The sequence below is a fragment of the Sinocyclocheilus grahami genome, unplaced genomic scaffold (assembly GCF_001515645.1).
Source record: "Sinocyclocheilus grahami isolate Dianchi unplaced genomic scaffold, SAMN03320097.WGS_v1.1 scaffold1498.1, whole genome shotgun sequence".
Classification (NCBI taxonomy): Eukaryota; Metazoa; Chordata; class Actinopteri; order Cypriniformes; family Cyprinidae; genus Sinocyclocheilus; species Sinocyclocheilus grahami.
In genome coordinates, this window is record NW_015506677.1 from 37,608 (window position 1) to 52,401 (window position 14,794).

Here is a 14,794-nt window from a genome sequence, read left to right on the forward strand (position 1 = left end):
GTTTTAGTGCATGTAGTCTGTCTGTTAGCTCATTTACTGTGACTGGGAAATCCAGGGGATTCTGATTGTCTTTAATTTTTTCTTTCAGGATTTCTAATTTGGTTTTTTATTTCATTCCGAGCAGGATTTGTTTCTGTTGTTTTGTACAGATTGTCAAAGGTGTGTCCTCCATATGTTCTCATTTTGAATGGCCAATTCTTCCTTTTGTGGTCTATAGAGAGTGTTCCAATTGTTATTGGTATTTATTGATTCCTCCATTGTTTGAAATAATTGTTCTGTATGCTCTTCCTTTTTTGCTTTTAGAGTTTGTTTGTACACATTAAGATACACATGATATTGAAGATGGAGTTCTTGGTTGTCAGGATCTCTGTGTTTTTTATTTGAAAGATTTCGTACTGTCGTTCTAATTCTTTTACACTCATCGTCAAACCACTTTTCATTGGTGTTTTTTGGTTTTCTTTTTGATGATTTTTTCAAATTGCACATGGATGCTGATTGGTGAAATATATATTATGGTGAATATGTCCTTTAGTGCCAGATTTATGCCTACTTTATTTTGTGGATATGTGTTAATTATAAATTTGTCCAATAGTAATTTGATAGTTTGACTTTCTATTGCACTTTTCATAGTTTTCTTTGCTGTTTTTTGTCCATTTGTAGGATTGATGCAGCTTTAATAACTGAGAGGGCTGTCTGCATATTTGATAGTTTTGAGTTGGTTTTAGATAGTGTAATCTTACCGTGGTCTGACAGAGGTGTTTGAGGACTGATTGTGAATGCTCTGAGATGCACTTGATCAATGTCTGTGATGAAATAATCTACAATACTGTTACCAAGGAAAGAATTAAAGGTATAACAACCAAAAGAGTCTCCTCGCATACGACCATTCACTATGTACAGGCCCAGTGATTGATAGAGCTATAGTAGGCTTTTACCACTTTTGTTTGTGAAGCTGTCACGATTTTTTCTGCGATGATATGAGGGCAGAGAGTGGCAGGTGTTTGTAATATATTTGTCTCCTTGTGTGTTGACAAAGTCGGCTTCATTTCCAGTTCTGGCATTTAAGTCGCCACATATTAAAACATTTCCTTTTGTCTGGAAATGGCAGATCTCGTCATGCAGGATAGAAAAGGTTTCTTCATTGTAATAGGGAGATTCAGCCGGGGGTAAGTATGTGGCACACAAGAATATGTGACAGTCTGTGGACACAATATCTTTTTGTATTTTTAGCCAAATGTACGATTTTCCGATTTTTATAGATTTGATTGCGTCTCTGAGTTCTGTTCTGTACCGTATCAGCATTCCCCCGGACTCTCTGCCCTGTGTCACCCCTCGTAGTTTGGTGGATGGTAAAATTATTTCTCTAAACCCAGTTGGGCAGCCAGTGGACAAATCTCTTACATTCCATGTTTCTTGTAGTATTATAATGTCAGAATTCAGAATTTCTCTTTTGAAATCTGAATGTTGGCTCTTAACACCAAAAATGGAGGACCTAAGTCCTTGAATATTCCAACATGAGATTTTTAAGGAATATGAGTTCATTAATCACCTTTGTTATTTAAAAAACAAGACAAACATCAGTATGCTGAATCGACAGATCAAGTAGAATATTTTAAATATTATGATACATATCTAAGAATATCTTTTAAAATAAATGTATAAATAATAAATATCTATTATATATATATATATATATATATATATATGTATATAAAAAAAAAATTCTTCAAAAATACATTGAGATCTCTAAGAGGTTCTTTAAAAAAAATAACACACACACGTGGGCTACATTAAAAATACACGTGTAGTTACATATGTACACGCATAGATTTCTCATCCCTTTAAAAAAAAATTTTTTTTTAAGTCACTAACCCATTAGGTGAGAGCACAGCAGAGTCAGCATGTGCTGGATGTTTCTGAGGTCTGGATTGAGATGCAGTCGGCTGGCTGCGGTCTGTGTTGGTGCTGGGGTTTATCAGTGATCTGCTGGCTGCTTCGGCGTAGCTCTGGCTGTCTGGGTGCTGCTCCTGCTGATGTGAAGGAGCTGCAGGCCTGGTGATGCGGTGTAAGCCTGCCGTGGGGGTCCTCCGGTGGAGGGGGTGCTGATTTGAAGGGTGTCTTTGTAGTGGCTCTATAGGGTGTCCATGAGGTCGCTGCAGTGCGCTGGAGCTGCGGCTCAGTGCCATATCCTTTAGGGTCTTGGCAAAGATAGGAACTGCCCTTCTGTGTAGATGGACATGGTCGTAAAGGCTGTTGAGATTGAGGGTGGGGTGTTGAGCCAGGTAAACATTGGGCTTTAGGTCACAGTCTCTAGACACTCTGGCGTTTATATGCCTGATGGTGTCTGGGTGGAAATCTGAGCGCAGCAGCAGGGTGGAGAGGATGATTCTGGAGTTGGGGAAGTTGAAGGATGCTTTCTCTGCTACATTAACGAGAGCTGTAGCTACTCTCTCTTGTTGAGCTCTCAGGTCGTTGGTGCCGGTGTGGATGATAATATGGCTGGGGGAACCCAGCTGCTCTTCACATAAGAGCTCCAGGGCCTTGTGTGTGTTTGGGCACCATATTTTTTGATATTTCTTCTCGGGAACAGTTTCTTTTCATCAACAAATTTGCCATTGGAGTCCATCAGGAGTACGATCTGGGGCTGTGTTGGACTGTAGGAGTCAGGTGGAGGAGGGTTGATGGATGTAGTTGTTGGAGGAGGAGTCTGCTCTAAACTTTGCCGTTCTTCTTCTGTGTCAGTTGCTCCTTCAGAGCTGACAGTTGTTTTCCATTTTCACTTGTTTTCTTTCGGTCTTCTCTTAGCTCTCTTATTTCTTCTCTCATTACAGACAGTTGTTTGTTGTACTCCTCTTTCTGGTTTTTCAGTTCATGAATTTCTTTCTTTAGCATTGCTATTTCTTTCCTGTAAACCTCATCTTTCTCTGTCGGATCAGTCTGCTGCACTGCTCCATGCACTTCTTCTCTCAGCTTCTCCAGCTCCATCTCTCTGAACTTCTCCTTCATGTTGCTGATGATGCTGTGCAGAAGGGAGATCTCCTCACTCTCATCCCTGGATTGCTCAGTTGTAGCTTGATGGGTGGAGATGGAGGTGTCTTCTCCCCGTTTTAGTGTATTAGGGCTGGTCTTATTCAGCTGAGCTTTTCCTTTAATTTGGAGGAAGTCCTTTTCAAATTTTTTCAGATTGCCCTGAATCATTACAGTCCCATTTTTGTATAGGTTGGCTGTTATCATGACATCTGATTCTGAATCGTCCTGTTCTTTGACCTGCAATTTCCATCCGTTACTGATGCCCTTTCTGATTACTGTGGGTTAATGCTGTCTAATCGCTGAGTGCCAGGCTTCTGGGTCTTCTGTATAAAATATGATGTTGCTGACCTCTCCGTTCTTATATAAATCCGAGTACAGTGTTTCTGGTCTGTCCTTGAGGAGCTTTTCTTTATGTTTTTTCTTTAAGATCTCATTTGTAGCTTTGTATGGGTAAATTATGGGGATTGATTCAGTCATTGCTCAAATATTCTGACAGTTGCTGGCAGTTTGTTGTTTTTTGAATATGCAGATATCCACTATAGTTAGGCCTTATATTGTAGTTTAATTTGTCCAAAAAACTTTTTTGTGTCTTTCCCCAAAAACGAAGGTAGTTGACTGCAGACCTTATGTAGTTTATCTGTACTCACTTTGAGTTATTTCTTTCTTCTCTTAAGGAAACTCCCTGTTTCCACAGACTAATTTCAATTCAGATTAATTATCCAGTACCCCAGGGTGTCCTTCCGCCAGTTTCAGGACGATCTTATTTTACTTTACAAAATAAAAGCCCTCCAAAATCTCATATATGACAAGTTTTGTCTTTAAATTTGAATAGCTCTAAAAGGGAAACTCCCTGTTTCCACAGACTAATTTCAATTCAGATTAATAGTCCAGTACCCCAGGGTGTCCCTCCGCCAGTTTCAGGACGATTTTATGTTGCATTACAAAATAAAAGCCCTCCAAACACTCATATTCTACCTGTGATTTTGGATGGCTCTAAAAAGGAAGCTCCCTGTTTCCACAGAACAATTTCAATTCATATTAATAGTCCAGTAACCCAGGGTGTCACTCGGCCAGTTTCAGGACAATCTGATGTTGCATTACACAATAAAAGCCCTCCAGAAGCTCATATATGACTAGTTTTGTCTTTGATTTTGGATAGCTCTAAAAAGGAAACTCCCTGTTTCCACATAACAATTTAATTTCAGATTGACAGTCCACTACCCCAGGGTGTCCCTCAGCCAGTTTCAGGACGATATGATCATTCATTTCAAAATAAAAGCCCTACAAAACTCATATATGACAAGTTTTGTCTTTAAATTTTAATGACTCTAAAAAGTAAACTCTGTTTCCACAGACTAATTTCAATTCAGATTCATTATCCAGTACCCCAGGGTGTCACTCAGCCAGTTTCAGGACGATCTGATGTTGCATTACATAATAAAAGCCCATCCAAACACTCATATTCTACCTGTGATTTTGAATAGCTCTAAAATGGAAACTCCCTGTTTCCACAGACTAATTTCAATTCATGTTAATAGTCCAGTATCCCAGGGTCAGAGCCGTAGAGCGAGAAAAAGTTGCGACAACTCCGTTCACTGCAATGGACCAGTTTTTTACAGCAATGGCGGATCGTGGAGCTGCTCAATAGTTCCCGGAAGTTAGCGCTCATACTATCAGCGCCGTAGAGATGCAGCAGACGAGACCGCTGTGATGAACTTTTAAAAGGTAAGACATTTATAGAACAAAATAGTATATTATCAGCACAGCTAATCAAATTACCCTGTGCATTAAAACAGATTATTATTAGATTATTCCTCACTTAATTAGTAGATTTACGGGATGTTATTCATTCTCTTCATGCAGTTTCATCCATCGTTGTGTAATTAAGGCTTTTAAAAGTGATTTTGCTCGTGGGGAGTTATTTAATAGACTTGGATATATTGCAAAGGATGCAGATGGACCCAAGTTAAGTGAGAATGAAAAGTTTGAAATAGGCGAGCAGTTTTCATTTCAGAATCATGCTAGGCTAAATTTCCAAAAAAGGTATTATATACCACTATATTATTTTCACAGCATATCTATACATTATTACTGTATTTTATACTTAAACGTCTTAGCTACTAAAGAAGTACTGTGTTGAAGGAACAGACTGAGCAGGGATGCCACAGGACTGCAATGTGATGGAGCATCACTTAACCATTTCTCCTGTTTTTTTCCTTCGCTATCTTGCTTTCAGTACAAGAACCACCTGAAGACTCCCTGTAAAGAGACATCAACCTCACAATGAGTCTCTTCACTGGTTTTGGCAAGTCTTTTCCTGCTCTTTGTGTCTTTGTGAAAAAGTGCCAGTTCCCTAGTATGATTACATCACATTTTGTTGGTGTAATCTATAGATTGCTCCTGCTGACTATAACACCTGTGAAGAGATGACGCCAACCCTTGAGAGGACTTCAGATGAAGCTGACTCTGAATAAACGTTGTAATCAACATGATAACATCATGTAACCATTGCTTTAATTTGTTAATTGTTTCTGTATATATTTCTTGTTTCTGAATACATGACATTACTTAACTGCATGATTTGTATAGCCTAATTTTAGAATATTTCTGCCATATGAACATTACTTTGGCACAGTTACACCTGTTAACAGAACTCTTAATTGTAATGTAGAAACATTAATTTTCTCTAAAGCTGCTTTGAAACAATGTGTATATTAAAAAGTGCAATACAAATAAATGTGAATTGAACAAAACTTGATGCATAATTTTTTTTCTCCTCTCCAGATCAGTAGGGAAACCATACATTCACACTCCTTTCTGTGAGTGACTGGAGCACTCCCATGCAGCACAGCAAACTATAGTGGAGACTGTTCAAGGACAACATGCTTGATAGTTTATTATAAATGTATAAAGCGATTGCTGTAAATAAGTGCGTAACAAAAGTCAACAAACATAAAATATATGATTAAATGTGTAAAAATGTTTTGTTGCTTTAAATTGGAATATACTGCAAATATATTTTTAAGACAACAAACTTAACATTTACCATGAGATTAGTAAAATGACAATGAACAGGTATATTTGTGATTGAACTTGACCAACAAGCAAGTTGTAAGAACACACACACACACACATACATACATATATAATTATATTTATATAGAGGCTGAAGTTACCTTGGCAGAAGACCACAATGTCGTTTATATAGCAAACACGGACTTTTACCTGGTAACTTCAGCCTAAAATATGTTAACAAGGCAGGTAAGGATAGCTGACCAAGTCAACAAACATAAAATATATGATTAAATGTGTAAAAATGTTTTGTTGCTTTAAATTGGAATATACTGCAAATATATTTTTAAGACAACAAACTTAACATTTACCATGAGATTAGTAAAATGACAATGAACAGGTATATTTGTGATTGAACTTGACCAACAAGCAAGTTGTAAGAACACACACACACACACATACATACATATATAATTATATTTATATAGAGGCTGAAGTTACCTTGGCAGAAGACCACAATGTCGTTTATATAGCAAACACGGACTTTTACCTGGTAACTTCAGCCTAAAATATGTTAACAAGGCAGGTAAGGATAGCTGACCACATTAATCCTCAAATATTAGAGGATTTTATCCTTTAAAAACAACACTAATAGAACTACATATATATACTACATGTACATTATTTTATAAATAATGTAAATAAATTATTTTATTGTCTACTAATTACCAAAAATCACAGTTCTGTCTTTCCAACTCAATGTATTTCAATTGCCGATATGAACTTCCTGGAACTATTTGAGGTCTGCGTGAATCACGTGACGATCGAGCATTTTGGACTTCCGTTGACGCAACTCTCTCTTTCTATGGCTCTGCCTAGGGTGTCCCTCAGCCAGTTTCAGGACGATCTGATGTTGCATTACAAATTAAAAGTCCTCCAAAATCTCATATATGTCCAGTTCTGCCTGTGATTTTGAATAGCTCTAAAAAGGAAACTCCCTGTTTCCACAGAACAATTTCAATTCAGATTGACAATCCATTACCCCAGGGTGTCACTCAGCCAGTTTCAGGATGATCTGATGTTGCATTACATAACAAAAGACCAGTTTCAATTCAGAATAATAGTACAGCACCTAGAGTGTCACGCCCACAAATGTCTGGATCTGATGTGTAATTTCAAAATAAAAGTCCCCCAAAACAATTTTGTCTGTCAATTCTGATAGGTATAAAAATGAAACTCCCGGTTTCCACAGGCCACTTTCACTTCACTTCAGAGTGATAGTACACCTGCTCAGAGAGTTACCAACACAGTGGTGAAAACTCCTTTTTCTCTGATGACTGAAGCCTTTCAATAATGCAGTGTAACTGCATGGCCTTGGCATTGGTTTGTGCAGTGAATAAAAAACGAACCAATGGCTCGGCAGCAGGGCCATCTGGCTATATAATCGGGCATTTCGCTGTAGGATCCTCAGGTTACTTCGACTGAGTCGTGCAGCTACATAGCATGGCAAAGTACGCAGTACTCATTCCGTATCTCAGGGAACCGAGGTTACGTTGGTAACCGAGTACATTCCCTATCGATACTTCACTTATACTGCGTCTACTAAGACGCTTTGGGGAACCAGTACAATCCCGTCGTGCTATGGTAGAGGAACCACTAATACTTGAACTTGCCTTAAGCACCCAAGGGGGGCCCAGAGGGACCAAGTATTTTGCAGGGAAGCCCTGCTGGAGGCAGTAGGGCCAAACTCAGAGAGGTCAGCCCAACCTTGTATAATCGTCCCAAGATAATTTAGTACAGCCTCGGAGCTCAGTGAGGGCCAAGAACGTACATGAAGAAGGCAAACGCCAAGCACTGGTTTTGTCATATGACAAAGTGCCCTGTTTATGCAGAAAGGACCCGAGCCTGTAAGGCTGGGTTGTCCAGATTATAAAACCTGGCAAATGTGGACGGCAAGGCCCAGCCGGCCGCCGCACAAATCTCTGCAATGGAAACTCTGCTAGACCAGGCCCAGGAAGAGGCAACGCCTCTGGTTGAGTGGGCTCTTACTCCCATGGGGCATTGAAGGCCCAAAGAAGAGTATGCTAGCATATTAGCGTCAATTATCCATTTGGAAAGTCTCTGCTTCGTGACCAGAGAACCCTTGGTGCGGCCACCAAAACATATAAATAGCTGATCCGTCTTCCTGAACGGGGCGGAGCGCTCAACATAGACTTTCAACACCCTGATGGGGCAGAGTAAATTAAACTCTTGGTCTTGCTCCGAAGGTGGAAGCACCGATAGAGTTATTACCTGTGCTCTGAATGGAGTAGAGAGCACCTTAGGTATGTAACCATGCCTTGGTTTCAGGACGACTTTGTGGTAGGTGGGGCTCACAGATAGCGCCTGCAGATCTCCCATATGCTTTACCGATGCTAACGCTAGTAGCAGAGCAGTCTTAAGCGTCAGGGGACGAAAGTCAATGGACTGTAGCGGCTCAAATAGAGGGCTCTTCAGATTAGGTCTGCGCCGCGGGCTGCACACCAGGCAGAGAAGACAGACCATTTAAGGGCATAGAGGCATCTTGTAGACAGTGCTCTAGCCTGAGAAATTGTGTATCGAGAAGCCAAAGGTGCAGAGCCCACAGCTCGGGCTGGGGATGCCATATCGTTCTGTTCGCCTGAGAGAGGAGGTCTCATCTCAGGGGAATGGGCCACGGGGTTGCCAAGAGCAGCCAGTACAGCTCTGCAAACCAGTGCTGGTTGCTCCAGAGTGGGGCAACCAACAGAACCTTGTGTCTTTGTTCCCTGACTCACCTGATTACATGCGGGATCAGAGCAACTGGGGGAAAGGATAAAGGAGGAGGATGGGCCAGTCGTGGCCAGCCCTGTCCTTCGAAAAGTAATTTGGGCAATGAGAGTTTTTTTTTTTAATGTTTATTGTATGTCTGCAGCAACATGTAGTCCATAACAATTTTCCTCTTGAGGACAATAAAGTATACTACTACTACTACTACTACTACTACTACTGAGCCCATTCCAAGATGCGCTCCGCCAGTGTGAAGAGGCGCTTTGAGGAGAGATGCCCTGGCGATTTATATAGGACACCACCATCATGCTGTCCGAACGGTCTAAAACGTGGTGTCCCCTTAGGTCTGGCAGAAAGGTGCGAAGACCCAAACACACTGCCAGCATTTCCAGGCCGTTGATGTGAAGCCATCCTTTCTCTTTCGACCAGGCAGAACAGGTAGAATATGAGTTTTGGGGGGGCTTTTATTTTGTAATGCAACATCAGATCGTTCTGAAACTGGCTGAGTGACACTTTGGGGTAGTGGCCAATAATCTGAATTGAAATTAGTCTGTGGAAACAGGGAGTTTCCTTTATAGAGCTTTTCAAAATCAAAGACAAACTAGTCATTTTGAGTTTTTGGAGGGCTTTTATTTTGTAATGGGAAATCAGACAGTCCTGACACTGGGGAAATTACATTCTGGACTGGTGTACTGTTAATCAAAAGTGAAACTTTTTGTGAAAACAGGGAGTTTTCTTTTTATAACTGTTAATTTACAGATAAATATGGTTATTTGCAAGTTCATGAAAGGGTTTTATTTTGTTATTTCTCATCAGACAGTTATTTTTATTTTATTAGAAAATTCTACATTTAATATTACTCAACATTTGAAGTCATTTTCATCTTTATCAGACCGTTTTTTTAAACATTTGTATTATTTTAAATATATTCATTCATTAATTCATTCATTGACTGAGTAACTGTCTCAATAAGTTAATGCCAGGGATCGCTTTTCCTTTGATCTGAGTTTTACACGCTATTACCGTAATGCCTAGTATAGTAGAGTGTATACACGGTGTTAGTCATATATTAATTGTACAGTGTGAGATTCATTGTTAACAGAACTTTGTGAGATTGCATTGAACAAAGAGTGACAGCTTTTTAGTGGTTATGAGCGCTCTTTGCCAGCTTTCTAAGCAATCAATTTAAAATGTAGAAATTTGTTTTTTGGCCACACACACACGTTGCAAAGTTTCGGGAATGACATCTGCATATTTATGCGGGATTCGCTCTCGAAGTCGCAGTGTGTGACATGGTGATAACCATAGCAATAGATGGGACACAATATGTGAAAATGTGCATTACGACTAGAGCACCCTCACTAGGCCTGTTGCAATAATCAATATATCGACTTATCGCGCAATATATGTACATGACCGCAATAATTTTTGGTGACGCAATATATCGCCCATTATATTTACTTAAAAATGTATGTCACTATGTTTTGTACATTTCATTTGCGCCAGTGTCTTTTGCAGCTTCTTGTACATAACGTGGTGTAGTCATGAGGTGCTAGTTAAGTAGTGATTGTTTTTCAGCAATAGTGTGCACCCTTCATTTACAGAGAAAAGAAGATCAGGGAAAAATCTGTAGATGGAAAAATCTCCATACAAGTTCTTTGTGCATTTTTCTTTTTTTCTACTCGTTACTTTGCACTCTTTGTTAGAACATTTTTATTTACTATTTATTCAGGTTTTTTAAGGTATCTAATATCTTGATGCTTAATTTCCATGATCTATATATTCTTAAAAAATTTAAGTTTGTTGTCATTTGGAAGTGTGTTGGCCTTCTTACATTATTATGCTGTTACATTATGATGATATATTCAGTGGCATAAAACGGTATTTAAAATGACAATAATATCCTTATCGCAATTATTTCTGGGGCAATATATCGCACAACAAAAAGTTGTTATCGTGACAGGCCTTACCCTCACTAATTTCAGAAGCACCCTCAGTGATTATTTCTGGAACCTCGTTGATACTCTTTTGTTGTATAACTATATACAAAAACAACAAAATAAAAATGCACTAAATAAAATAATTTAATAAATTAATATTTACAATTTAAGCACTTAACTAAAATAAGTATTAATAAAATAAATAACTAGAAAAGGCTGACTATATTCAGCTTGCTTCCATTTAGTGAGAAATTAGTTATTAAATTAGTTAGTTAATTTTATGTGTTTTTTGTCTATTAGATTTAATGGAGTGTATTGTATCCAGAGTCAAGTCAAGTCACCTTTATTTATATAGCGCTTTTAACAATACAGATTGTGTCAAAGCAACTGAACAGCATTAATTAGGAAAATAGTGTGTCAATAATGCAAAAGAGCAATAGTTAACACTCATTTTTCAGTTAAAGGCAGTTCATCGTTGAATTCAGTGATGTCATCATCCAGCTCAGTTCAGTTTAAATAGTCTCTGTGCAATCAAGTCAACGATATCGCTGGAAATGAAGTGTCCCCAACTAAGCAAGCCAGAGGTGACAGCAGCAAGGAACCAAAACTCCATCGGTGACAGAATGGAGAAAAAAATCTTGGGAGAAACCAGGCTCAGTCAGGGGGCCAGTTCTCCTCTGGCCAGACAAAACCAGCAGTTCAATTTCAGGCTGCAGCAAAGTCACATTGTGCAGAGGGCTCATCTGGTTCCTGTGGTCTTGTCCCGGTGGTCGTCTGAGACAAGGTCTTTACAGGGGATCTGTATCTGGGGCTCATCTAGTTGTCCTGGTCTCTGCTGTCTTTCAGGGCTGTAGAGTCATCAAAGTTTGAGCGGGCTGTACTCCTTTGTCTCAATCAAGTTGATGAGAGACTCCAAAACATTGAACGCCTTCTAAGGACTAACGTGTGTTCTGAACCACCTGACGGATGAGAAATTCTCAAAAAGCCCTGTAATGACTTTAACTCATTTGTAATTGTTGGGAATTAATTATTATTAATTTATTCAGGTTTTGAAAGGACTCGGATCTGAAAAAGTCGAGGTCCTCCTGATTAAACTGATTTTGAATTTAAATGGTTTACACCCCATCAGCTACTCGGCCAGCGAGAAGTTAATGTCAGTGTACTGTATTTGTACAGAATATGTATTTTCCTGGCCATGGTCAATACAATTATTATAAGTAAGCTATTATAGTAATTATTATAAGTAAGCTACGAGTTAGGTAGCAAGGATCTTTTTGGCAAAGGTTTTAACATTAAAATTATATGACACCAGACAATACTTCTTCATAAATGAAACATGAATTTTATTGGCTACTCTAGATTACATCAAAACTAAGCTAAAACACACAAATATACACACACACACTCATGTACAGTTTCTTAGAATGAGAGTTGACAGAGTTGCATGACGTTCAAAGTTCTAACTCGTTTTCGCGAGTGATTTAAATTCACCTGAGAGAATTCACAAAACAGAGAATTTGTCTTAAATTTACTGCTTAAATTAGCTCGAAACCAGTTCAGCAGAGACAAGATTTTGTTCGTTACTTGTGTTCTGCTTGGTTGACCGCTGAAAGCTGAGTTTCCTGGTTTGGCTGCTTGAGGGAATTCCGTTGCTGATTGGTCGCTGAGGTGACGTCGGGATGACGTTTGAATGACGTCCTTTCAGGAAAGCCCTCCGGAGATTGGTTGGCTTCTTGATGATGCGGAGGCTTCAGCAGTTTTGCTACAGTCTGAGTTTGCGTTAAGTTCTTTGAAGATCGTGTTTCTCTGAAGTGTTTGAGTTTTGGATGACCGATCGCTTTGATGGTAAGCGTGAGAGCACAAGTTGGGAGTGCTCTTAACACGGCGAGAGCAAGCAAGCAAATCTGTCCTGCATTGGGTTTTGCTCCGCTGCATAAGTCCGTCCCACGACGCAACCTTCCAATCGCCTTCTTGCAAGGTGGAGCCTGTATACATTACCTAGAGGCTCCAATTTATTATGTGGAGAAATTAAGATTGGCAGGTTTTGTTAATAACTTCTATATAGTGTCGTACAACACATACTGTTTGAAATAACAGCTTTTCACTTATTTCAATATTCTGCAATTATCACAAGTTTCCGTTCAATACTAAACTTCACCTATCTTACACACATTAATAACCTCATTTCCTAAAAAGGGGTAATAAACACTGATTAAAGTTGCACCGATTAAATGAACACATCAAGCATATATATATATAAAACACACAACATATTATTTGTGAATCTATGCTCCGATACTTTCAATGATTTTCAACGATTGTCTGTGTAAGCCTGTGTCCCTTTTCTTTGGAATGCAGGGGGGAAAGGGGAGGTGTCCTGAGGTCATGCCCATGTCACGAGTTGGGAGTCTGCCATTTTTCTCCTATTAATCTGTCGCTTTCTGTATATCGGATTATTAATTTATGCGTTAAACGGTCAGGGGGTCCAAGAGTGTCTGTCGCGGGAATCTTTCCAGATACCAGGTTCTTTGTTCTGTGGTCCATTAGATGGTTTATTTATGCTGAAGCCAGTCACGAAACCTACTGACATTCTGTAGCTTAAATGAATCCAGATGAGGGGGGGGTCAGTTCTTGTTGTCCTAGTGCTTGTCGACATCGGAGGTGGTTTGGTAAATCATTATCTCTGTGTTTTTTGTAAAGATAAGCAGAGCGAGACAGGAGCTCATTTTGAGAAAGTTGGCGCCTAGGCTGACCATGATTAAGCTTTTACGACTCTCATAGTTGAGAAGAGAGGTTAGATGGAGATTCCATCGTTCCTTTGTGTGATGTTCGCAAATGCCTTACATAGCCCTCTTTAGCTCGGTGATGTTCCCGGTGTGAACATCGGCGGGCACTGGAACAAGAGGCATAGAGAGAACAGACACACACAAGACACAAACAACATCTCCATCACTGACTGAATCCTGGGGCAGGACTTGGGTAATTTGGGAATGATCAGGTTCGAAACTTGAAAAGACATAGGGGTGCATTATTTAGGATTACTTGTATCATTATTGTGTCATTTAGATTGCTCTAATTGTGAGAAGTTCGACGAGGCGGTATAGGCGTAATCTCAATCAGGTTTGTTGAGTTCTCAGGTTCAGGTTCTTGGTCCGTTTGATCATGTCGGAACATGCGCGGTACACCAGATGTGCATTTGTTGAAAGACTCTTGAACGGCGAGTGTCAGAGTCACAACATATCCTACAATAGTAGAAACGCAAAGCGCTGTGTCAGCGGCAGACCAAGACTGAATGATTGGCGCGCCAGCGGACGGAAGGCGAGCGATAGCTTCTAAAGCTGTATCAAAAGGAGTCTAATCAATAAGTTGCATTCCTTCCTCCTTGATCCTTTCTTCCAATTCTGGATCGAGGATGAAGGAATGCTGTTTGAAGAAGGGTGAGATTTCGAGTTCGGCCTGATACTCGTCGTCAGTAAGGTGATACAATGCTAAATCGTCAATATGGAGGATCGAACCCTTAGGGTCATTGATCCATAAAGTTTGGTTGGGCAGGATAATGCGAGTGGCAGTGTCGTGTCAATCGTAGGTGAGGGTAGCCGTACGCGCTGGGGTGTTGACTAGCCATCGGTTTCAACAATTTACAACAACAAAAAAAAATTTTGTGAAAGGAGTCAATCCTAGTTTCGGGACCTGGATTTAAAGTTGAGTTAAGGGAGTTCCCTGATGAGGGAATAGAGGGGAAAGGAAATTGTAGTGAGAGGGGGGAAACGAAGGACACAAAGAGAGACACAAAGAAAAAAAACTAAGAGACACAAGGACACCGAATGAGGTGAGACAGCAAACGAGTGTCACTCGAAGGGTTTTGAGGTTGACTGCAGTGGTCAGTTTGTGCGACAGGGGAGCCCATATGACGTCGTTCACGATGTCCACACAGGCATTGAGCCGGACCATGATGTCTGCTCCAATGCAGATGTCATGAGGTAGGTTGGGGACAACAAGGAAGTAGTGGCTCAGGTGTCTGTTGT

General features: G+C 39.9%; 1 protein-coding gene across 1 annotated transcript in view; it reads left to right on the forward strand.

Moving 5' to 3' along the window:
* The window catches only part of mppe1 (metallophosphoesterase 1), a 144,097-nt gene that overhangs the window by 26,927 nt on the left and 102,376 nt on the right, over positions 1-14,794 (forward strand). The window lies entirely within an intron of this gene.